Here is a 27469-nt window from a genome sequence, read left to right on the forward strand (position 1 = left end):
TGAATCTTAGTCAAATGGTTACTGATGGTCATGTCTTCTAGGAGGCTACAATGCTCCTGGAATAATCTAAACAGAAGCCTTTTTTTTGTTTGTTTGTTTTTTTTAAAGCTAACTATTTATCACCCCTCCCTCTGCTAACACACAGTCTCCGTTTCACAGATACCAGCTGCCTTTTCTTTTTGGTAATCTAAGTTGTTAACATAAAGAAATTAAGTTTAGAGTAATTGCTCCCTACCTGCATTTATCTCTGAAGCTTTCACTTCAAACCTGCACAAGGCCTTGCATTCCTGAAAGCTATCTGTTCTCTCCAACCACAGTAACTGGTCCCGTCCCCCCCAAAAAAATATATCACCTCTGCCCACAAACCTTGCTCTGCCCTAAGCCACCACAGCTCCTGGTTGAAGTGTAATGGCATGCTTCCAGGTTCTCAGCTGAGGCAGAAGGTCAAAAGGATTATAAACAATTAAAAACATCTTAATCCTCATTAAATGGTGGTGAGTCATGGAGGAATACCCAGGGCAGATCAAAAGCTGTTGCAAGGAGACAAGTTGATAGAGGGAGGCTCTGTGGGAAAACCCAAAGGCAGTTGGTCCTTCCAAGGTACCCATGCAGGGGGTGGTGGATAGGCACCTTAAAAATGGGCGTGATATATTTTGGTTTTTAAAAAGTATTTTTCAGCAGTAGTGATTTTGCCCCGAAAGCTGAGACACTAAAGAGCCTGCCTGCTCATTGCGTTATTCGCTACCCTTGCCCTCTGAGAGTGCGGTGTTTCAGGATGGGAGCGGCCATCAAGCATGCAGAATACTCCACATTTAATGGCTAAGTACTGCAATCCAGGAATGACAGCTTCACGTTGTCATGGCCCAGGTCATGCCTGCCTGTGGGAAAGTGCACGGTTAGCATCTGAGTCAGAAAGTGAGTAAGACCTAGGAGGGAGAGGAGGAGAAAACTATTTACAAGGTTTGTTAAGTCAAGGATGCTTTTCATATGTCAGCTGCGATAACACCTATGAAGTGGGCATTTAGATGTGTCGATGTTTCTTGAGTTTAAAAAGATCTTAAGGAGGAACTGATGTATTTATGCATCATGGAAACGTCCAGAATTCTCTTATTCAGGAGAAAACAAAATACTAGTGCTTTGGGTACTGTTGCCTTGATGTGCCATCCCACAAGCTAGACTTGCCCATTAAGCAAAAATCTTCTGAAACTCTCAAGGATGGATTATTTCTCAATTGCACAATCCTCTTTTTAAGTTTCCTTAGAGTACTTGATAACTAGCTACTGCCAGGCAAAAGATGTTACGAGTAGCTGGCCTGTTGTTTTAATAGGAGAACAAATCTTCCAGTCCCCAGAATCTATGATTGCCTGAAAGAAATGAGAGTGTAATACCCTTGAAATGGTTAGCAAATGAAGTGAGGAAAACCATTGTTTCAAATTGAATCTTTAGCCTACAATGCTGTCATGGGTAGGTATAAAAAGACATCTTTTATTCTGCCTATGGCTATCATAAAATCAAATTATTTTTGTGTTGTCCAAGCTTTGTTTCAAATAAAGTAATAAAGGAAGAAATGATGGGGCTGGGGAAGAACTTGTGCATCTTTTCTTTTCCAAGCTCTCGGATGAATCATAGTCACACATGTCTGAGTAATCAATTTCACTAGTACATTTCCCAAACTTCCCAGCTGTAACTACGACAACACAGTTAGAGATTGGAAATGTCTTCAAAAAAAGAACTTAATTCACCCATCTCCTTTGCAGCTTGTTAAGAGTAATTAAGTGCCTTTTAATCAAGGTAGCAGTAGATAACCTAGCACTGCAGTGACCCCTGCGAAGAAGACATGAGGCCATAGGGGCAAGCCACGCGTTCTATCTCCAGCCCATTGCTTTACAATCATTCTATAATTAAAGGATGTTGTCAAAAATTCTATGTTATGATGTAATTAAAGACAGCACTACAGCATCAACATAAACGTGTGTACAGATGGGTTGATAGCATGCTTATCGAATTTCTGCTGGTAAAGGATACCTTAATTCTGCCATTTCCCCACTTTGGAGCGCTTGGCTTCACAGCTGCTACAGTTCTGCTTTTCTCTTATTTTTTAGTGCAAAGGAGACCGCCGGGCTGCAGAAGGTCTGCGTGCCCTGAGCAGTAGGTGACGCAAGGGGACAGCATGGAGCTGGCCACCAGGAAATTTCACTCTGCTGCGGACTCCACCATCACCTTCTGCTCTGACCTTGGCTCACATCACCTCTCTCCTGGCAAATCTACCTCTAAAAGAAGGGTGCAATAGATTGGGTCTAGCCGAGCTCGTGTCAACCAGATGTGCCACATTGGCCTCAGTGGGTGCCGCTCTCCTTCAGGTGTGTGCCTGGTGCCCTCCATTAATCTTGGCAGAGATGCCTAGGTCTGACTGGTGAATAATGCAGTCTGAAAATAGGCAAAAGAAAATGAGGCAGTAAAATACACAGTTCTGCATTAGAAGACAGGAAAACCAGCAGAGAACTTAGTTTGCTTTCATACATAAATAAATCCAGAAAATATGAGAAAGTTCTGTATTAGACTGAAGGTATTAAAGTGTACTACCTGTGTTTATTGTTTTTTGTTTGCTGGAAATTATCCATAGCTGCTGAGGATAGTTAATGGCTGTTGCTTAACAACTTCTGCCAGACAGAAAATTATTCATGTGAGCCAAGTTAATGCAGGCACTAAACAGACCTGATTCTTTGTGACTGGCACTTGTGCTCTCCTGAATTCATCATCAATCAGTTAACTGTCTATCTCAAGTAAAACACTGAAGTCACATTAAATGTATCAAGCAGATATCTGATTAAATGCTTACTAGTGCCAAACTGACACTTTGCTACAGCAATAAATGATTTTGCACATTGCTATCTTTGGGTCAGGAGAATTTGAAAGTTATATGGTGGGGGTTTTATTAACCAATTATTTTTTTCTATTTTCCTGTTTTTCCCGAGTATAAATTTACTGTTGTGACAACTAACAACCACTGATGTTTTCTGTTACATTCTGAAAGAATTTTGGTGCAAGGATCATTATTCGCAAAAAAAGAACTGCTGCCTTAAACAGGTTTAGCTTCTTTCTTCTTCTCCAGTAAGTAACATCTAAAATTAAAATGTTTCTGTATGTCCAAACTTCTTTATTTTTATACTGACTAGGTAAAATCTCTTCTGAGGTAATTTTCTGTCTATCCAGAATTATTTCAATGGCATACTATGATTTTTTTTTTATTTTTTTTTTTTTTGAGAATGCAAGTTGCCTTGGGGAAGGGGCCATTTAAGACAAAAGATTTATCTAGATGTCCGGTAGTATTTGAACCAGCTTCTCCCTCTTTTACATCTTCCTTTTGCTCCTGAACAGGTATGGAAAGAGATCATTAACTTGGCGTTCCTGGAGGAAGGAATGCAGTGTGTGCTTGTGCGTGAGTGTCTACACGCTCCTTTTGATATGCCTCTTTGTCTAAACCACCTGTACCAGAACAGACCAGAGTAGAGTGAAGTACATGATAGGTAGGAGAATTAATCTCTGATGTTGTCTTCTATTACTAATTATGTCAGGCAATAACTTTCATAGCAAGAATATACGTCTTTTCAGAAATTAAAAAAAAGGGATCTATTTTTTCACTTAGGAAGTCCTGTTACCTACTACTCTGCAAAATTACTCCTTGCACAATGCTTTTTCCATTCAATTTTTTAAATGGGGGACACTCATCTGTCTTTTTTATAAAACTATACAGAATGAGTTCAAAGCCCACAAAAGCCAGGGAGAGTTTACAACTGCTTAGGATGGTTTTGCATCAAGACTATACTTCAAACACTGGGTTTTATCTGATTTTTTTTACATTCTATACACCTTTTCTATAACAGCTACACAAACGAACTTTAAGATAGAGCTGTACCTCCACATAGATAAAGAAAAGATAAAAAATAAAAAAGCAGAATAACAAGCTACTTCAGAAATAGAGATATCACGTTAGATACACAATACACCATTCTCATTATCACCATTATTCATACGGATGACTCACACCAACAACGGATGTGTGTTTTTTGAAATCTTTTTCCATTTATTGTTTTCTATGGAATCAGAAATGATGAGGTGACAGTATGTCTCCTTTCTTTTATACATTGATTAAAAAAAGTAAAAAAGAATCTGCCTCATTTCTATGAGCAAGTAAGCATAAAATGCTTGTCTGTATTTCTTATGCATTAAAGAATCTGCATAGGGTCACGAGCAGTCAGCATTTATCCAAGCCCACTGATGCATGGGTGTTTCCAGACGAACTCCCATTAACTTTACAGTAAATTATAGACACAAATCTCTGTGCATGCTTCATAGAAGATTAGGCACCTATTGTCAAAGAAGAGTGAACAAAAATTTGACCAAACCACACCAGACATAGATTTTACTTGGTTGTACTTTAGAAGGATATTCTGTTCAATAAACCAAAATCACTCTTAGTTCCATATATTGGGAGGATTTATGCTTGTTTGTTGCTCACCTCATTTTACAATTCCAGACTCATTCAGCTAATAGCATAGTGTCAGAAAGGGAAAAATTACTACAGTTTGTTCATCTTTTATTCACGTGCTCTGTGATATTTTGTTATTTGAATTATAAACAGTCATTTTATGCATCTGACTCCTTGCTACACATCAGGAATTTTCATATAGAACTGGGACCTTGCAAGTGCACCTACCGTCTGTTAAGGGAGATCTTTACTTCAGGTGGTAATGGAGTTCTGATTCAGATGGAAAAGGTAATTTTGCTGTTATTTCCACTTGACAGAAGCTCAAAGGTCAAGTCCTAGATTCTGACATACATGTTGGACTTCCCTAGAAATTGTCCCAGATTCCTTCATACATTTTGAACTTAGCTAGAATTTACCTGTTCTCTGCATCTGAATGATTTGATGGCATTTCTGGGTCTTTTTTTCCTAATGCACTGTCAATCTGGGAATCCAGTCCATCTTGTAAGAAGTTGGCATTGTATTATGACTTTTCCCTGAGAATCAAAAAGATGTAAAGTATCCAAGATGCTTTTGTTCAGTCATTAGCTGAATGACAGTTCAGCTAATTAATGTTACAGAGAAACAGAAGCATTAGTCTAGCACAGACAGCTCCATCCTCAACACAGCTGCTTTTCAGAAAGCTATTTGTTGGCTTTCCTCATGCACTGTAGAGGGAACATAAACTTTGGGCTCTGGACACGACCCTGAAAAGGTCTTTGCTAGTATGTTTGCATTGCACTGGCTAAATACTTTATGGGCTCTTGCTTTTGGATTGGTCACTCACACTAAGACTGGCAATGAAGGTGGTAGAAAGAAATGTGATGGTGAAAGATTGGGAAAGGAACTTCACAGCATTTTGAATTCCTGTTGATCAAATTTATGCATATGGACACTTAACAGGTATCCCGTGATGGAGGGTAACCTGTGATGCTGAACTAAATACTACATCTGAGCCCTAACTAAGGATTAAAGCAGACAGTTATCAAAATAGGTCAGTAAATCAGTGAGTTACTACTGAATTAGTCATAGCTTAGTCCAGTCATCAGGCATGGTAGAAAATTAATTTATACAAGTCCTAAAGTAAGATTTAAAACTGGCAGCTCACTATTTAGTTAAAAGTAATTGGTGCTTACATAAATATAGATCAAGATTTTCAGGCCTAGTTTGAAAACTCTTTGTGGGGCAGGGAAATTATCTATGTCATCAGAATATTTTACTTTTGAAATAACATTATTCTGTACTCAGAAGCCACAGTCTGAAAGCTATTAACATCCCATCATTCAGATGGCTCTCTTCTGTCGTGGCCAGTCTCCTCTCTTCTTCCTCATTACCCACCCTCAACATAGATGAGAAGCCAGCAAAAACATTCAAATGAGGCACAACACTTGGTGGCGGCTCAGCCTCTGTGGAGTTCTTCAGAAAACAGAGAACTAAACATTCAATAGTTTTGTAGGACAGAGTTTAGGCTCATTCTGGCTTCGGGGCTCTGTTCTCCTGGTGCATTTTCACATGCTTTCATGTACCCATGCATACATGCACATGTTTTTTTCACACACCACAATAATAAAAATATGATACATCTAAGTGGAAATACAAAGATAAAATATAAAATAGAAGATTCTTCAAAGAGTTTGAATTCCTGAACACATTTTGTTCTCAGTTTTGTAGGAGTTACCAATTTATGTCTGCAAACATGATACATACACAGCAAAATCCAGTGTTTAAAGATAGCAGGTATCTATAAATGCAAGAAAACTGCAAATGCTGGCATTAATTGCATTTATATTGTGAATCTTACTCTCAGAGGGAGTCAACTGCTGGATCTTAGGACCTCACTCCTTGTAAGATAGTTTGCTAAGCTGAAAGACAAGACCCATATCCTTCCTCTCACCTCCAGTGATGACAATTTGAGTCTACTCCATCTGGGAGGAGGTCTTTTTTTGATTAGTCTGTAAAGCAGATGTATATTGATATACCTCTCAGCATATCAAGTCTCCCTGCTGGTGCCTTCAGGATAACATTAATTCAGAAAATCCCTGCCTGAAGTCCTAGCATTTTCTTAAATACCAGCTATTATATGTGATCTGAACACAAAACACTAAAAATCTGAAGTGCTTGTGGAATTCTAGAGAATGGTAGTCATGTATATCCATCAGCATCTTAAACCATGTTTCACACCTCAGGATAAAAACAAATGTCACATCGTCATGTTTTCAAACTGAGTTGAACAATTTGGTACACCTAACTGAATAGAAGGTCATAGGTTTATCTTTTCAGTAAATCACAGCACAAAGGAACTTTCTAACTTTATTGTGAAACTGAAGTCTACTGTGAAACTCAGGTCTATCCTAGGCCTGTATTTTCATGTAAACCTTTTCTTCCAGAAAGTCATCTTGAAGTCACAGATTGCTATAGCATCAGTTTTACCAAAATCACTTCCCCCATCACATGAAGACTTCATTCCACAAATGGTTTCAGCAGCAATTAGAAGAAAAAAGACTAAGCGACCATAATGATTTATATTAAAAAAAAAAAAAACAAACAAAAAAACCTATGCAAGTGTCCATAATACCGCAGTTCAGAAATTTTCTTGGTAGTGAAACAGCAAGCATTGAGACTCATATAAGCATCTGGTTGCTATCCGAAGGCTGTGATGGGCTACAGGCACCTTGGAGCACTACCTGCAACAATTTTCCCCCACATCTAAATTTAGTCATTTGGCATATTTATCTGACACGTAATATCTTCCCAAAAGTTTTCTTAGACAGATTTTCTTTAAGGCCTAAAGGTGTGGTGCAGGCTTTGGGACAGATAGAGTCCAGCATGAGAAACCAATAGTAGAATGAGGGATTATGTATTTGAGAAGCGATCTAATAATATGTTTTCTCAACTCAACAGAGAATGAAGGAGTTAGACGTTGCCTGGTAGGATGTTACCTAGTTTAGAGGCAATTTTGGCTGGGAGGCAAAGGACATGCTACAAATTCACTGCTATTTTCTAGTCCGTTCCTCCACTTCTATCGTCCTGGATACAATTCATGAAATGAATCTTCTTCCCCTACATCTGGGGTGGCATTATAAATACATAGCTCCATCTGTGGATGTGCAGATAAAAAGGAGTGTGTACTTTAATGAAAAGCCTCTCCATGTAAACTACTTCCTTTTCTTTGAGTTGCCGCTGACTGCCTCCAGCACTGATTAATCTGATTACTCATAGCAGCTTGATGTTGCATTATCTGTGGCACTCTTTCCTCATCAGTGAGAGCAAGACTTGCCCATGTGTAATGAGGAGACAATCTGAATTGTACAACCTTATTCATGAGGATGTACTAAGCCCCAGTCTGATTCCCTGCTTGAATTCCCAGACCTCACAAATATAACTTAAAAGGAAAAAGAAGTGAAAATAAGCATAATTTCTATGGGTGGAAAAAATTTAAAAAATCTATTTTGTGTAAGTTCTTTTCCTACTCTTATCAACACTGGAACAGAGCATCTTCCACTATGAATAGAGTAAAAAATTCATACCTGTCACTTGTGGTTCAATTTTTTCTCTCAAAGTAGACAATAAACATCAAATCCCACGGTACTGGTTTTTTAGTTACTTCCCAGGGAAGAAGCTTTTTTTATAAAAAGTAATTCAAGTCCCTACTGTATGTGTTGCTCGGAGTATCAACAAATATGAACCACAGGCCAACCACAAAGGAAACGGAACATAATTAATCCTATTTAGTTACTGGTGGGAAGAGTGTCTCTTCTTAATATTCAAAACACCTGAGCCTGTTCTCAATTTTTTAAACATAATTTAACTTTAGTTATCTGTGCTGAAACTTCCTGAACTACATATCTACTTCAGGCTGGTTTTGTGGGCATGTGGTTTTAAAATTTCAGTCAAAACCAGGTTCTGCCATTTCTGAGAATGAGACTAAGGGAAAATACATTGCTTTGCTGTGCCAGAATATTATGGTGATGTGTTTCTTTTTTTGACACCTGCCCTTTTTGACACTTTTGAGGCAGACACTTCAGACTTGGAAAAGGAGTGCAGCTTACAACAGCAGTCCAGTCATTTCCCCACATGACATCCTCTTTTTCCTGCATCCCTCTGTATACACCTCCTTAGGTACTGGACTAGTTTGAATTTTACCTCTTAGACACTCACTCATATTATCACTCACTCACACCTGACGTGCAACTGGATGCCCATGTTACTGAGCATGTTACTTGCTTGAGCATGTTACACCCATGCTCAAGCTGAACCTGGCTTTTTGGTTTACTGAGACTGATGCCCATTTACTATCAGCTGTGCTTGTCTGAATTAAAACCATTAGCTGTATAGTGTTGCTTTCATGATCAGCCCTTTCACATTTGTTACAACCGTGTTTAACACCACACTGCATCGCTGCAGAGACCTACTGGATCTTGGTCTTTCCCCAGGTGACGTTTGTCTATCACCACTAGAGAAGCTTTGCAGCTACAGCTTGACAGCTGCTTTCATAAGTGACCGGTTTACATCACACCAATGATTGCAACAGCCTTTGGAGCTACAGAATGATGCTGACCAGTGCAAAGGAAAGAGTGAGGATGGATGGGCAGGTGCGTGGAAGAAGTCGGATAGAAGTGAAGCCTCACAGTCAAGTAATACATCGCAGCAAAACAATCTCTGTAGCAATTTTCCTTAATTACAAAAATGCTTTATCATACTGATTTTATTTTAAGTGGCAGTCTATCTTTTGTAAGTATAGGATAAATTATCATTTCAGATTTTTGCTGAACTTAATTCAAATACTGAAACACACAGCTCCTGATCTGGCAAATTACCAAGTATAATGGGTAATGCTTCCAAAACTTATTCAGAGATTCATGTATTTAATAATATTTTGTTGACAAGAACAACCTAAAATAGATCCCTTCCCAATTTTAGATTTCGCATGAAAACTGAAGAAAAAAAATCACATCTATATGTTAATGTTGGTAAGCATTTGGCTCAGCTAATACTTCAAGCTTTCTTGTGTTGAAGTTCAAATAGAGTTCCCGTTGCCTTCAAGAAGTCTGGACCCACAAGAAACATGTATATATCCAACCTTGATCTCCTTATTTCCTAATGTGAATACATTAAATTGTTCAGCATGATTTCTTTCTGTATTTTTCTCTATGTACTGTTAAATAAGGTCTGAATATTACCATTAAAGTGTTAAAAGCTTGGCTACTCATCTTTTCAAATGTACCATAATTACGCAATATAAATAAAGAAACCAAAAAAAGAGAAGAAAAATCTTTTTTATTAAGAAATATGGGGAAGACTTTCTAGTTATTTGCAGACTTGAAATTTCCCCTTTGATTTGTCTTCCTGTTATAACATGATGATGGACATACCACAAAAACTCGTATTGAACAAAACAGGATTATTAGGTGTGAAATGTTCTTTGCATAGCAGTTCTTATTCATCTTCTGTCTTTCACTACAGTCTGTCTTCTCTGACTAATCAATATTTTTCAAATATTATTTTTTATCATAGCTGCAGGGAAATCACCATTATATTTCTTTGTAATATGAGGAAAACAATAGCTCCTGGTTTTCAGACAGTATTCCAAAACAAAATTGGAATTTCCTCTCTTTTTTTTGGGCCAGTGTCCTTCAACAACATGCAAGTGAAGTGACCTGCTCTGTTATGATGGAGCACTCTCACTGTCCTTACATGCCCCTGCTCCTCTCCCTTCATCAGTATTTTGGTGAGTCATTTCAGGTTCTGGAACCTCTGGAATCAGTGCTAACACCCAAATTTTTCATTCTGTTTCTAAGAAACACACAGGCCTTCAGATAATCTATTATTTAAACAATTAAAGCACAAGACTTTTCAATAGTAGAATGGCTTCACCTGAGGGCAAAGTCTCAAGTTTAAGCATGTTCCTTTCAGACAGTAACATTTTTCCTTTTTTTTTTTTTTTTTTTTTGGGGGGGGGGGGAGAAAAAAAAAAGAAAAGAAAGAGGAAATAAAGATATCCCTGTTTGGCTAGAATCCCAGAAAAAAAGACTTTGAGAAACATGACTCATACACATTACATCAGAAGCTCTGAATGTTGTAAATGCTAAAAGTACAAATACTTGAATTACATACAACCTGAAGAACCACTTAAATTGGCAACAGGGAGATTTGGGCTTTTTGGGAAAACTAATGGAGAAAAAAGTCCATGCTTTGTTGACTATAACAAATGCGATCCTGAAAGTTGCTACATCAGCAAAAGAAGAGCCATGCTAAGGGTTTAAAGCATGTAACCAATCCTGCAGCTGAAGTCAGTCTAAATCAGCTGTAGCTTCACCTGACATACGGTAACACTATCAGCGCCCCAGGTGCTATCAGAAACCTGTTGAGGGACAGTGGATGTATTAGGATACTTTTGTGATATTTCAAAAACATTTAGTCAAAAGAAGTCGCTAAATGTTTGTTCTAGAGATAAGCTCCGCAGAGATCATGATTTAGTCTTTGAGCTCCTTTAAACCCCAAAGACTATTGATTTCTCCTAGAGGAAAAAAATCTAAAAAACCCCAGGTTTATTAGGAACCGTTAGAAAAAACATTGTTTTTAGACAAACCAGGGTTCGTCTTTTCTAATGACACAGACAATCACTGAGCAGCTGGAACACTGAAGGTGAATTTGGTACATCTGTTTTTCCCTACTTGATGTTTGCTTCCTTCTGGAAGGCATGGGAGTAAGAGTGTGGATGAAGCACTTAAAATGATGCAGTCCTTTTGGACACCACCTTTTAGCTACTAGATTGAGAAATACTGCCCTAAAGGCTGAGACAGCTGGGAAAGCCCTACATGGGCTGGCATGAGAACCTGGCCTGTGTATTTTCTAGCTCATCTTCTGCCCTTCATGGCAGCAATGGTTGTAAACAGATATGGTCACCCTGCAGGAACCTCTCAAGGCTTGACTGACTCATCGCTTGGCTCGGCATGACTGCTGGTGCATAATATGTTGAAGCAACTCACCTCCAGGTGCTAATAAAAGCCCCCAGCACATAAACAAATAAATAAATGGTGAGATCGTTTCTGACAAAACTGCTGTCCATATTTGTGCTGCATTGTTAGACAATTAATGTTTTTGTATGCAACAGGTATTAGAAATCAAGGGGAACCATTTGTACATGATTTGCCATATATCAGTGATCTTAAAAAAATTAAAAGCAAGCTCTGTTCAAAAGCTGTTGTTGTTAAAGATCATAAATTGATCAGATTTTACCTTCAGAGAAAAAAAGAAATAAAAAAAAAAAACCAACAACCAAAACCTGCTGCCAAAGAGCCTATAAGCAAAGCCAGAAAGCTTACACTGTTTTGAACCAAAGGAGTTTGGCAACTATTCAAAATGCAAAATAATTTGTCAAAATGCCCACCTAAAATAAAAATCTCATGGTTATCTATGCAATACATATTTAATTCCCTGACAAGAAGGTGGTGTGCATTTAACTCAATGCACAGTGACTTAGCTGTGTAGCCTCCATTCAGCATTTTAATCTTAATGACTTCCATGGTGTCAAACATTCACCCAGCTCCACAGATTGCAGTTGATTGAAAATGACTTCAGGTCAAGCTCTATGTCTAATGAGGCCCAAATAACCGGGTTTCTTTAGAGTAATCTAAGGGAACATACAGGAGGAGTTAGAGTGGCAAATCTGAATCTTTCAGCAAAGATTGAGCCTTCTTATAGAGAAGGTGAGAAAAGGGCAATATTGCACAGGACAGTTCAGATAAGCATCCCCAAATCCCTGTGGCATGTGCTGCTGAATGCTGTTTGAGGGCAATTTAATGTACTTTTATTATAATGCTTCAGAGTATTTGTATTTTTATTGCCTACTTTGTTTCCATCTATAGTAATTTCAACCATGTTCTGTCAACTTCATCATATATTTGTGAACACTCTCAACTCAAGTGGCTCAGCCATGGAGCTGAAGAGTAGACAGTCTCGTTGATAGGCCCTTGAAATCAGCTTAATTATAAAATTCCCTACAAACTTTCCTATCATTCACAACAGTTATTGTAAACAACATGTGAAAATTAGATTCACAGGATCACAGAATGGTCAGTGTTGGAAGGGACCACAGGAGATCATCTCATCCAGCCTCCTGCTAAAGCAGGTTCACTCACAGCAGGTTGCACAACACCACGTCCAGGAGGGTTTTGAATGTCTCCAGAGAGGAAGATTCTACAGCCTCTGTGGGTGGTCTATTCAAGTGGTCTGTGACCCTCAAAGTAAAGAATATTTTCCTCATATCCAGATGGAACCGAACTTTCCTTTAATGCAATGTAGAAATAAGAATCTCCTTGTGCAAGAGGCACAGGTATTTCTGCTTCAGAGCATGATGCTACCTCATTTTGCCACAAAAGGCAAAATAACGTGTGATTGTGGCATGCAGCATGTTGAGTTAGGCAAGGTATGCCTTGGCAGTGGGCATCAGATTAGGGCAAAAATCAGTCTTAAACAAAAGAGCAAAAGCTCCTCCAATTTTCATGAGAGTTAACACAGCTCCAAGACCGTCCTAAAGGGCAGCAGCAGCAGCAGCACACACCATTTGAGCTGTCAGCTCTTCAGTCACCTCGATCAGAGAGGGCCTTTCATGAGACCACGTTTTTCCTCCACCAGGAGAAAGCTAAGTAAACAGTGGCAAGCAGATGAGAGGAAGAGGAGGGAGAGGAAGCTGGTCACTTCCCAGCTCCCCTTCCAGTCAGTGGTTATTTCAGCCACACTGGTCCCAGGACAAGAGGGCTTGCTTATTGTCTGTGCTCTGAACCTCTATGCCACCGCTGACTTTTGCCCAAAATGCAGAACAGCCTTGGCCTGGCCCTGCATCCCTTCCCCATCAGCTAAGCAGCATGTGCAGCAACAGCAGTGGGATAAAGTGGCACATGCTTGTGTCTGGGCTGGTATCCAGTGAAGGGGCTCTGCAGAGCCCCAGGGTATGTGCTCTCAGTGATGGCAAAGCCTGGACAAAGCCTGTGCCATTGCATCTGCATTGTTACTGTTGCTGGTGCTACCTACATTCAGCCAGTGAAGCTCGCTAACCTGTGCTGCAGTCGTACCTACAGATATGCTGGATGCACCTTGGAAACAATGTCTGGGTATTTATGATGTGTCCATCACTACATTACCTGGGCGCTTATAAAATTGTGCAGAACTTGAAGAATTGCTGATGCAGGAGTGAGAAATAGTTTGATTTTTCCTTGTTCTGTAACATATTCTGATCCCAGGGGACAAAAATGTGGATAACAGGAATTCTACTGCAGTAATCTTCAGTAGGGGAAAGGAGGCCATAATGAGGCACTGAAAGACTTTACAAAGGATTGTATGGCATTTTTCACACTTGAAATCTTCAGCCTATTAGAGGATGCCTTTCTAAAATGTATGGTTTAACTTAACTTGGTGTTTGTTACCTGGCCTGACAAAGGACTGCAGGGTTGTGTTCTACAGGTTGTGCTATTTGGGAGCTCACACAGCTGAGTGGCTTGTTATTATGGTCCTGCTCCCAAAAATTATTAATCTATTTTCAACACTTCAACACATAACACATAAATTGCTTGAGCTCAAGAAAAGAATTCTATTATTTCACTGGAGTTTATTGTGACAAAGTTAAAAAGTATGGAAGGTTGTTATTCAGCTGACTGTCCTGGATAAAAAGCTAATGCAACTCCCATCCTTTGAATATCAGCCAAAAAATTGAAATCTTGGTGACGTTTTCAATTTGACAAATTGGAAATGCCAAGAGGAGGTGACACTTATTATGGAGAACGGTTTCTGGGAAGTAAGAGGCATTCATATGAAAAAAGCTTGGAGGACTTGCAAACAGCCATGCCATGTGGCTCTGTCTCTCAAGCTCTTACACCCCCACGCACTTTCATGCATATAATTGCATTTTCCAAAAGACTAGTGACTTTCAGCACTCCATTTCAAATGTATGCCGATGTGTTTTTGTCTTTAAATATAAGTATATTTTTTGTTTTGAGGCAGAGAAGACATAGAGTGTTATGTTTCTGCATATAACACCCATACAGCTTTAGATTTTGTCATAAGGCCAAACATTTAGTAGCTGTGGGGGCTGAGCCATCTGGGAGAGAAGTCTGTCTGTCTCTGACTATGCAGTTACATCTAGTGGGGCCCCTGTTCAACCACTGTCACTGTAGTATCTCAGTGCACTTACTGAAAAATAGAAATAGTTAAATATTTTTCATGATCTAACTCCTCCTTTCTGGTTACTGAGAAGATCATATATTTTTATAGGAAGGGGTTTTTTTATTATTATTATTATTTCTGATGTATGTGTGTAAGAGGGGAGCGTATTAAATGAATAACCTTTATATTGGTAATTTCTATGGTCAATAACATTTTCTATGAGAATCTGTAGGCTAGATCTATATACTCAGTAAGAATCTGTAGACTAGAGTAGCTCGAGAAAACATTTCATACACATGCTTTCTTCTTGTTGATCCACAAAACATTTGCCAAAAACTTTAAAGTCAGAGGAATCAAATGCCAAAAAAAATTATTGTAGAATATTTGTAGTTTAAAGGCTCTTCCTTTTAAAGATGGCAATTATGTATGAATGAGTCTCCACCAAGTTTCTACTAGATGGCTTTCATTTGTGACCTGCACAGGATATAGGACTTACTGGATTTTATCACTTTTAGCAGAAGTTCAGCAAAGACATTTCTGCTAGATCTTTGTTGCAGATGTAGCTTTTGCCATTCAACTGGGATAAAATGCTAGGATGGATGTGATAAAACAAGCCACAAAAGAAACCCAAAGAATAGCTTGGAAGCACTGCCACACACTTACTTTACTCTCACGGAGTATCCAAGAACATCGAGCAGAAAAATAGGCTTTTTTCCAATGTCCCCAATCTGTATGTGCAGCAGGATTATAACATGCATCTGCTTATAAATTGTTTGTGATGTATTATTCTCAGTTCCCTGCCAACCTATATATTAGAATGAGAAAGGCTTTACTTCATCATTACACCAAAAAAATCTTACAGTGACTCACTGGGAAATCCATTAGGAAGTGTATTTATGGAAGACATGATTTTGCCAGAGAATTCCACATTATCTTCAATAGTATTCTGATGGGTAAATTCAGCTTCCCAAGTTCCCTTTACATGAAGCACAATTATTTTTACTGAAATAAATAGCTGTTAAAATGAAATATACTCTGTTCATTATAACTCATATACATAAATACACAGAGTAGAGTTAAATTGAAATCTGAATGATTTAATTCCAAAGCCTAAATGCATACAAACAATATTCAGAATAGCAGATCTTTAGATGCTGAAAACCAGCACAATAGCCAAATTATGAAATTAGGAGTGAGAGAATAGCACAGCAGTAGACTGCCTTACCTGAGTTAATGCTGCCTGCTTCTCGGCAGAACTCATTAGCCTTGATGGAATTCTTGGCTAACATAGTCACACAGCAGCTGGTCCCAGGCTAATTTGTTTAGAACTGGTTTGGGTAACCCTGCACTACACATACTCTTTCAATGCACACTTACCACACAAAGAACTTTAAAGAAATTTAATTCAATTTATGAGGAAAATTCCATGTCTTATGCATCCAAAAGGTCAGATTATCACATCATGAGTCCTTCTGACCATATTATCTGTGACTAAAATTATCATTAATACTTCTCTTGCTTTTAAGGATATACCAAAGGCCTGGGAAAAAAAGTGTTTGTTAAGTAGATCTACTTAATCAGAAAAGGTTTCAAGTTCTGCAAAACCAAAAGAAATACTTTAAAATCAGTTTGTAGTAAAAGTTTTGGAGGGTTTTTGGATGATGCCATCACTGGACTTCTTATTTTCCATTGCCCTATATCTTTTATAGTAAATTATGTGAAGTGGATGCAATATGTTATAACTCTTACCTGGAAAGATTTAATTTTGCTTGCTGAAAATGACGGCAGAGAGGAAAGGAGAACATTCAAGGATCTGTAACTCTCACAGTGGTCTAATTTAGAGTTAGGATGACATTCAGAAATCTTAGAAATCTTATAATAACCATGAGAACGAGAATTTTAGCTAGAGCTAGGCAAAACTTGTTTCTCATGCTGCTCTACCAGCTCTGTTTCTGTAAATCCACATCATGTCAGCATCAAGCCTTTCTGCAGCAGATGAAGGTTTGTTCTGGTTATATATTTGGGAGACAAAGATGCACCCAGGATTACAGCAGGTAGTCACAGTTGTGTTGATTATATGTACAATAAGAGCAAGATTTCTGAAACCGAACCATTAGAGGCTTAATATTATTCCTTGCATTTCCTGCCAGATAAGGTGATTTTGCAAAGTTCAGTCAGATAAGAGGCTGTAGCAAGGCAATGTTGTGTGTAAGAACTGACATCAGAGGCTTGGTCCTCAAGCACAGCTGAGACCTTGATGCAACTAAACCATTCCCATTATGTCTTTATCCCTTGTCTGGGATGGGCTAGCCTAACCCTCACTTTAAAATGTAGTGTTTCAAAGCTCCTCCTAATTTATGCCTGCCTATGCTGATCCCTAAGGATTTTCCTGGAGGTAGTATTCCTCCAGCTATATTTCTTCTTCCACTGCAGGACTGTAAAGAGAGGGAGACAGCAGGGACCAAATGGAGATATTAGGTAATATCCAGCTGATAACAACCACAACACAATAAAGGATAAAATTATGATGTTCAGTTTCTCTACAGGAGCTGCTTCTTTTTCCACCCCTTTTCTTAAGTCTTCCTGGTTAGCGTAGGGTCTACAGGTAAGTACAAAAAGCATTCCAGACGTAACAAAAACATGATATGGTGGCGTGAAGTCTTGTTCAAGGCCAGTAACTAGCAGTGTCCCTCAGGGGACAATACTGTGTCCAATACTATTTAACATCTTCATTAAGGATCTGGATGATGAAGCAGAGTGGGCAGAACGTCCACTCAGCAAGTATGCTGGTGACACAAAACTGGAGAGGTGGCTGGTACGCTAGAAGGTCGTGCTGCCATCCAGAGGTCCCTCAATGGGCAGGAGAAATGGACTGACAGGAACCTCATGAAACTCAGCAAGGGGAAGCACAAAGTCCTGCAGCTGGGGAGGAATAACCCCAGGAACCAATATATGCGGGGGACACCCAGCTGGAAAGGAGCTTGGCAGAATAAGACCTAGGATGTCCTGGCAGACATCAAGTTGAATGTGAGCCAGCAATGAGCTCTTGTTGCAAAAAAAAAAGGTAGTGGTTCCCTGGGCATTATTAGGCAGTCGAGGGAGGTGATCCTTCCCCTCTGCTCAGCATTGGTGAGGCCACATCTCGAGTGCTGGGTCCAGTGCTGGACTCCCCACTACAACAGAGGCATGGACATACTGGAGAGAATCCAATGAAGGACCACAAAGATGGTTAAGGGACTGAAGCACCAGTCTTGAGGAAAAGCTGAGAGCTGGGGCAGTTCAGCCTGGAGAAGAGAAGGTTCAGGGGAGGATCTCCTCAATGTATATAAAGGGTGGTGTGCAAAGAGGATGGAGACAACCTTTTTTCAGTGGCGCCCAGTGGCAGGACAAGAGGCAATGGGCACAAACTGAAACACAGGAAGTTCCTTCTAAACGTCAAGAAACATTTTTGTTACCATGAGGATGAGGGTACCTTGGAGATACTCGAAAGCTGCCTGAACATGATCTTGGACAACCTGGGTGGTCCTGCTTGAACAGGGGCTTGGACCAGACAACCTCCAGAGATGCCTTCCAATCTCAATTGTTCTGTGGTTCTGTGATGCCACATGACAAGAGAATCTGCGGTGTAGGAGGGATATACGACATTGATATGTCCCAATCTATGTTGTTTCCCACATCATGAGAGCTTGAGAGGAGAATATAGACAGTTTCACAGATATCCATCTCCAAAATCTTTCAGTAGTTCTCCTTTTACTCCAACCTTCAGGTGCAGAATCCAGAACAAAGGGGATAACAGAAAGTCTTAGAAAGGAGAGAAGCAAAATATATGCAAAGTTCAGTTCTGTAAGATTACTTTTCAACCTTTCCACTTATTAAGCTCCCTTCTCACAACTCTCCCTTTCTGCAACAGGTATTGAGAATTAAAAACCTGCATTCATTCCCTTTTATGGCCTATACACAGAGCACTGAAGTAAGCCTTAAGAGAGCTGGCTTCTTTTCCAGATACTGTTCTATTGCATGATCTTGAAAGACTAGATTGTTTTACATCCCTCTGCTTTATTGTCCATCTGTATAGCAGGGATAATATTTCTGACTTGGTACTGTCTTATTCTGTTTGTATTACAGTTGGTATGTACTGAGAAAAAACACTATGTGGGTTCCGACCTCACGTGTATTTCAGACACAAGGCACCTCGTCTCTACTGGCAGTATGCATATACATCACGTCTAGTAGTCTTACTGCTCGTATTAATCAATACCTCTTCTTTAATTATCCCCTGGGTGTGGAAACACCTGAAGTACATGGGGACACGGATTGCTATGGCCTTTTCTCTCCCCCTAGAATGGAGGCAGACAGCAAAGAGTAGTGATGAACATTGCCTTGAAAACATATCAAGCTACAGTTCTGGGGTAAGAGAATGAGTTTTTCTGCTGTGCTCTGTGTGAGATGCCTTTTAGACCTCTCAAACAGAATTTTGCCCTGAGTCATTACTGTGATGCATTACCATAGCGTCCTGCAATGGCTGCTGATGTTCTGTATCATAGTTACATGGCTGCACACAGGTCCGTGTTTAGACATAAACAGGCACTAATGTGTCTCCTGTAGCTGCAAGAGACACATTTCTGGTCATGTAAGAGGGAAGTTGCTGTGATATTGCTAGATTCTCCTTTCTCGTCTGGCTATGTCCAGCATTAAGACTTTATTCCAGGAGTCTGGTTCAAATTTCAAAGCAAAGGAGATTTTTTAAATAACTCCCAGATCTCTGATCACTTCATTGCACCTTTTTACCATGTAAGAAATTCATTCTTTCGGCTGAGTGGAGCATGTTGAACTTTCCCTCTTACTGCACTTCCTCTTCCATGCATGCTAACTTTTACAGCCTGACAATAGCAAAGCAAAGAAAAGTCATTATTTCGCAACTCAAAATCTCTAGAAGAGCACTCCTGTGAACCTGGTGTGCTGTATGGCTGAATCTGACCCATGCTTCTTAAACCATAAGCCATCTGTTCTTGAGCCATCTGGATTTGCTTTGATTCCTGATGGGCAGATAGCATTGCTGAAAGGAAGCATGTGTTAAAACAGAGCAAAATAAATGTCACCAGTCACCGGTGTGGAGCTTTAAACAGAGAGATTAAATGTAAGACACTGCAGGTTGCAAAGTTCCTGCTTTTTCTGGATAATAAGGGATTTCTCTTATTTTTCAAAGACAGATCTTTTCACAATAAAACAAACTTACACAAAGTGTTCCTTTTAAAAATTACATATAACAGCCAGACATTTTTCAGCCCAATGGCATGACCGTCTATCTTATTACAGCAAAAACTGACAAGGGGAACATACAGCATTAGCCTTTTGATCTTTTATCATGTCACTAATAAGGAAGGAGTTTATAGCGAATTGATGTCAGCTTTTCTAGGAATCAAATGTTTCTTCCCCACCATTCATACAGTAAAACCCGGTTTTATATTGACCCTAGAGGAACGCACACATTAGTTAAGCAAGCCCAAAGCAGCACCCAAAACTCAAAAACTCTGATACTTGTGACCTTTCAAATCTGTAAGACAGACACATCTTTAAACACAGTTTCCTTGTGTGGCTATTTTAGAGGCTACAAAAACCATGCAAGAGCCCACCGCACTTCACCACCAGGAACTGCAGCAAAGCCTAAAAGATGCTTGGGCTCGTTTCACAGTAGGCTTTGATTCAACACCAAAAAAGCACTTACCCAGCATCCTCTGTGAAAAAAGTGCTCTACCTGCAGCTGGATATGCCCAGTAACTTACACTGCATGCACAGCATTGCAAGCAACAGCAAGGAGAAGGGTTACAAAGCTTCACGCCTGTAACCCACGTGTAGCCAGATATTTTCCCTTCACATCCAGCCATTGCAGGTGACTGCTCGTCCGAAATATTTGAACGTGCCTTTGGCAAAGGACCACCTCGTGAGCTGTGTGCCATGAATGACTAACTGGATACAAACAGAAGCTGATAAAACTTTAAAGTGGGAACTTCATGTTATTCAAGCAGCCACTTCTGTTTCATAAATCACACATCTGAAATTATAGTTTAAAGGCAGGTTCGGGTTGTAAACAAAGAACCTACTAAGTTCCAGTGTCCTGGTTTGTCCTCATACCACAGAACATTTTTATTGATGACTCAGTATGAAAGTGTTACTGATAAAGCCTGTGGGTGTACAGATACCAGAGGAATTTCAAATGAAGCATGGAATAGATCAGTACAAGAGGCTGATGAAAAAAGGTGAAGGCAAAATCTGTGCAATTTTAAAATGGCCTAATGTAGAAAACAGGACAAGAAGCCAGATGTCATCCTTATAGGATAGGAAACTACATCTTAGAAAATGATAATTCTGAAATATTTGCAAACCACAGTGGATAATCTGTTGAATATGAGCTACAGTAAAATATGGTAGCCAAGAGGGATAACACACTGGTGAAGCTCTATCATCTGCATAATTGGTACTAGGATACAGTCCAGTACCAGTATCCATATTTTGACAAGGAATCAGACTAGAACCATGAGAAATATTAAAGGATCAGAAAACACATCCTATAATGAATGACTCAAAGACCTGAACTGATTAAGCTTATCAAAGCAGGGGCTAAGAGATAAACTGAACATAGTCTTTAATATATCTATGAGGGAAAACAAGTCGGTAATGGAGGGGCATCTGACACAACAGACGAAGGTTTTGAAAGATGCTACATCTGGAAGCTGAGAATCAAGCGGTTCAGGCAAAAAATTGTCAGTTGAATATTTTTAACACCTTTAACTCAGTTTTGGGAAGTTTTTCGAAAGGTATGGTCTAGCTCTTGAACAAATTCACCTAGCAAAGACCCATGTCCTTTCTGTATTGGAGGTCACAGCTGATCACAGTGTTCTTCTCTGGCTATAGATTACAAGTGGTACAGGAAGGATTAAGCATCTCTAGAATGAAAAATATTCAGTCAAAAATATGCCCTGTTCCACTGGAAGAGCAAAATGCCAACAAGCAGGTGGAATATGAGCTGCACATTGCAGAAACAATAGGTCACATGTGAATGAATGATTGCTATTTCTGTTAAATTTAATTTTATGAATCTGCATTGGATGAAATAATTCATAAAGGCCAAAGTAGCTGAATAAGTTAAAGATAGTTTTTATGGACTGAGAATTTTTAGGGTGACTAGTTGCCACTAACAATATCATTTTATAATCTCTTATTTCCTTTATGTTCATGTTATCAAACACTGCTGAAACAGTGTCCGCAAGACTTTGACACCACTCAAAATTCCATTTAAAAAAAAAAGTATTTTAAAATTTTTGTCATTAGTCTAGTTCAATCACAAGGAACAATATCAATGTTCATTCTTATGGCAACAACAGTCTTGGCTTACATCCTCTCACTTCACCTACATAAGTGCTTTTACAATCTTTCAGCCTACGGGCCAAGCCTTTGGGTGAGAAAAACCAGCAAAACTCTACTGAAATCACTGCTACTTCATGCAAGATCATAGGATGATGAATACAATGAAAAACCATCTAATAGACTTTCAAGGGCATCTTTTTTATTTATAAATGTATTTATATAATAATAATTTTTAACAAAAATTCTTTCTCAAATTACTTCAAATACGTATGACACTAATTCAGTACAAAATGTTGGTATGATATTTCCAGGTACTTTCATTTTTAATACTGCTGAGCCAAGGCCAAAGGCTCCACATCTGAGGGAATTTTGACTCAGCCCTGAATAACATGTTACATGTGTAGAACATGAATTAAATAGGCATGTGTTAGGAGCCAGACTTGCAGGCGTTTTCAGCTGGAAAGTGGAGGCTATTAGGAGTTATCAGCTGTAATACATGTATCATTAATAGTGCATGAGCTATTTTGAGCAATACACAAGCTGACACAGAGCCAGATCTGCCCTTATCATTATTCATACCGCAGTTCCCAATACCTGCCACCTCCATTACCACGCTATCTTATAAAAATAGTTTCTAAATCACTGCTTTAAATGATTTAGGCTGTATTTGTTACAAGCAGACTGGGTGTGGGAACAAAATGCTCTCCTCCTTCAGGGACAAGCACAGCCTTGTCCAGAAGTGGTCATCAGTCAGGGATACCCCAACTGCACCGGGATGCACGCTGATGTGCAGAGTCCCAAAAGGCCACTAAAACAAAGGAGGATAGCTGAAGCTCCCCAAACAATGAACCATTTCCATGCTCCACAAGTTTCCTCCTGCAGAAAGAGTAATCAGGGAGCTGCATCTGACGATTTTCTTTCTGACTTGTACCAGCAGAGCAGAGCAGCATTTGGCACCACATCCAACCATTCAGCCCTTTAACAAAGTTCAGATCTGAATCCCAGTTACTTTGCCCAGGCACGTTATTACCTTTAAAGTCATGTTGCAGTCAAATGAGCCTTTTCTACAAACTTAGGAGGTGAAGTGTAATTTAAAAGAGTGGATTATTTTAAGGTTGATTAATTGATTATGCACCATGCTGAACAACACTTCCAGAGGCAAGGGGTGCACTGTGCTACCAAATGATTATTTAATGACTCATAATCCCAGCGCATGAGATGTCACTCCTGAGGAATTAGTTTTAAATGGGGTAGTGGTATCTACTCAAGATGTGGAGCTAGGTGTCAAATCATCGTAATAGCTACATTTTTGCATCAGGCAACATTGAATTTCAGCTTTTTGTAGCTGGAATCACTCATGCATAATACCCACTGCTACACTGATTCATGGCTGCAGAATAAGAAAAATTATTTTTAAAAAAGTTTTTGGTGTCAAGTATTATACTCGATGAATTAAACTTTGAACCAAAATATTAGCATTCCCACTTTTGAATATCCAGTTCACTTTAGTGTTTGCCAATTGAGTTGGCTACCTGCCTCTTGTAATTGTTATCCAGCCACTCACTACCTACACGTAAAATACATGCAGCACCTCACAGCAGAATACTTCTCACAGATTCACCAGAACCATGAAAAAATGGAAGAGATCCAGAAGTAGCAAATTTTGTATGCTAGGTTTTCAGGATTCATCATTTCATCTGCCTTCAACAACAGATGTTATAGACTACTTAATGCAAACTTCTATAGTAAAAAGAAAGTTACAAAATGATGAATAGAATTGTTTCTTCTAAGAAAAGCAGGCATTTAACTGCTTTATGTTTACTAAGAACTGTGAGGCATTCATAGTGGGTCTATACCATCTTTATAAAATACATTTCATTGTCCTGATTTAGAAAAGTACTTGAGAATATATGAATGGTTGTACTGAGTCAGATCAAAAGCCCAGCTAGAGCCAGCAGCATCTTCCTGACAGATGCTAACAAAGTTCCCAATAAAAGTGTTCAACTGAACTTTACCATGGGTTTAAAATAAATATGGCTAAACAGAGGGAGTGAGCTGCTGAACTTGATCTTACTTCTGAGATTATAAATACGTTGCCTATTGTTATAGTGCCATGGAAATCCCAAATAATCATAGGTTAATATATAGAAGTTTCAATATCTGCTTTGTATGGATTTAGTAATCTTGATCTAAAGTGGCAGTCAAAGGGCAAAGGAAAAAGCTGCCATTTCTGAGGAAAGAATTTTGAACACGTTGAATTAACAAATTAGGTAATAGTCAACATTTATTTAAAACTGAATAATGCATACAGAATGACACAAAGTGTTTGGCAAACATATGGGAAGAATAAAATGTATTATCTCTAGCCGTTGATAGCTCCTTGTTTATTTCTAGCTCATAGAAATATTGATTTATACTTGCTAATGGATTAAGGCACTGAAACCTACATCTTTGGGAGCACCATGAGCCTCACAAAGCCTCTGAGATCGGTACAGGATTAAAGGATTGTGATAAAATTATTTTACCTGATTTTAACCATACAAAATTAGGCATCTGTTTGGTTTTTAGTGGAAAGATATAGGCACTCACAGAGGCAACCATGTCCGGTGTTTAAGACAGACGATACATATTGGCCATTGAAGCTATTTTTCACTTCTGCTTCCGCCGGCTGTAGAGGCAATCTAGACTAGATATCTGCCTTTTAAACAGCTGAAGTTAAGTAAAAAGAACATCAGCTCAATGTCTGATCAATGGGAGAAGTAGAATCAACAGATTTTTTTTTTCCCTTTTTAACCATGGATTAAAGTCTACCTCTTACAAACCTTATCTGAAGAAACACAGTGCTAACCATTTCCAGAGTACAAACCATGTGTACTAGTTACAATTAATTTCTTTAAGATAGCATAGATAAAATGTTTGCAAAGATTATCTGACAAAAGAAACAGATAAACTTTGAAGAGCTGAAGTAAATATTTCTGCAGAGAAGAAAACATTTTGGGCTAAACAAAGATGTTCTGAGATAAACAAAGTTGCAGGAGAAAACCCACAAAAGTCCAACAGTTAGTTAATACTTTCTTGCCATCTTATTTAAAAACAAACAGTATTTTACACTGGTCGGTAAAGGTATGTAAATCTAATAACAATTAATGTGTATATCTACCTGTTGAATAGCAGTGTGTTCTGACCATTCATGGTCAGCAAAGTGTGATCTGGAAGGTTCTTCAAGAATATATACACGGGTCTGCTAATTTCATCCCACAGCATCTTCAAGTAACATATTATACATGTCACTTTCTCGCAGATCATTGCCATGGCATGTGCTTGTCACTCTCTCCCTTTTAATTGTATTTAGCATTTGTATTTATCATTTGTACGATGAATGTTAATGTTTGTGTTATTGCACTATCAGCCATCAAGGCAGATGGAGGACTGCCTAAAGCCACAGACATTCTAAAGTGGAGCTTCATGAGCACGGATAACTCTGCCTTATCTCTAACAGTATAGGCAGGGGTTAAGGAGAGTGGCTAGCAGGGCTCTCCTGCTAGGATTTGGGTCAAACATGCATGCCACATCCAAGCACCTAAAGAAGCAGCATGATCTTTCAAGACACCAAGCTGCCTTTGTTCCTGCTGACTTCACTGATCACTGAAGAAATTGTTTCAAACAGAACTAACATGGCAGGAGACCACAGGCACACACTGTCGTTCATTTAGATGGCTCTGGAGATCAGACAGCTCTTCCCATTTGTTTTCTTTTACAGCTGCTAATTAGACAGGCCATTTGGGATAAATGTGTGATGTGTTCCTCACTCAGCATCTAATGAACTATGTGGGATGTAGATTTTTAAGAGGCTTGTAACAAACTGTTTTAAAGATATATTCTTAGCTGTTCAGATTAAAGAACCAAATATAAAGCGGTATTTAGGCAAGATGATGTGCATCCTTTCTTTCAGGATGTCAAATCCAGGAGGAGCGTATCCTGAAAAAACAAATCAGACAGCTAAGCATGTTACATAGTGAGTGGGGAAAGACACCTGCAAATTAAACCAGGATTCAGTCAAAAATCCAAACAGATGGAGTCCTATGAAAATCTGTCCATCTCCTGGTTGAGGGTACATGTTTGCAGCCTCATGATGTGCTTCTGTGATACTCAGAAGCTGAGCTGAAAATAGGTGTGAGCTGAGGTGCTTTAGATATCCATTTTAGGAGACTTCCAAAAGTGATGGTGACTCCCTTCCTCGTGGGTACTGACCTACTGATTGAACCACTCACCTGGTATGCATGAAACATACATCCAAGCAGTCTTCAGTTTAAGAGCATTCACATACACAGCTCCTGTAGAATAAACCCAGACAGAAACAAACCACCTTTAAAAGCTGCTTTGAAGATGTGTATTTAAGAATTCATTAATCCAGGACACCAAGAGGGAGTCTAACTCATTAGCTGAACGTACCCTTGAGCAGCAGGGCCCAGCACCTGTGCCTCCCTCTCCCTGGCTGCTTGTGCTCTGGCGCTAGTGGGCAGCTGGGCTTTTTGTCCCTGTGACATGAGCTTTGAGTGGACCCATGCCTTTGTGATAACCTTGAATTACTGGGGAGGGGGGATGTCAGATCACATCACAGATTAGGCTGCTCAGAGGACTTAGGGGGTACTTAAAGTTTGCAAGTCCCACCTGTGACTCACATCTAAGTCAGTGGATAAGGTGCATGTGCAGTAGCAAAACTGCAGGTTCTTGAGGCTAAAAGCTCTCTGAAGCCCAAGTGGTTTAGCCTATTTGTTTGTGAATTATGGCCTTGATGTAGACACCTAAATTAAACCACAAATATTCAGATATTTATTAATTTTTTTTGCTTCACCCTATACTCCTAAATAGCTAGCCAGGAATCAAGAGTACAAATGGTGCTGTTTGGGAAAGCAGGGATAAATCAAATGAAATAAAAGCAGAAGGACCTCATTAGGCAATATCTAACCTGCTTTTAGTGAGTTTGCCACACAAATTTGTTAAAAAGAAAAGATCAGTACTTTGAAACCATAGTTTAGTGCATCAACTTTTTGTTGTATGAATTGCACCCTCAGTTCTTCAGTGCAGTTCAATGCCCATCACTGACATTGAAGAGGATTTCCTTTCTCTTAAGAAATGTTTGCCCGTTGGAGTCTGTATCTAGGTCATTCCTCTTGGGAACAGCTCTCTATCTCATCAGATTAGAAAGAGAAGCAACCTACCACTATAAGAGAAAGAATTCAGTTGGCATTATTATTCCAAATACCCTGTATGTGTATTGTTGTTTCCTAACTGCTTACAAAAAGCATTCTCAGAATAAAAACTTGGCTGACCAATGAGCAGGTTTCATAGCTGACCCCTGAATATTAGCTATGTGCCTTAAAAGCCAAGTCTCAGAAAGGTAGCTTTCCCTTTAAC

Source organism: Falco naumanni, chromosome 2 (assembly GCF_017639655.2).
Source record: "Falco naumanni isolate bFalNau1 chromosome 2, bFalNau1.pat, whole genome shotgun sequence".
Lineage (NCBI taxonomy): Eukaryota > Metazoa > Chordata > Aves > Falconiformes > Falconidae > Falco > Falco naumanni.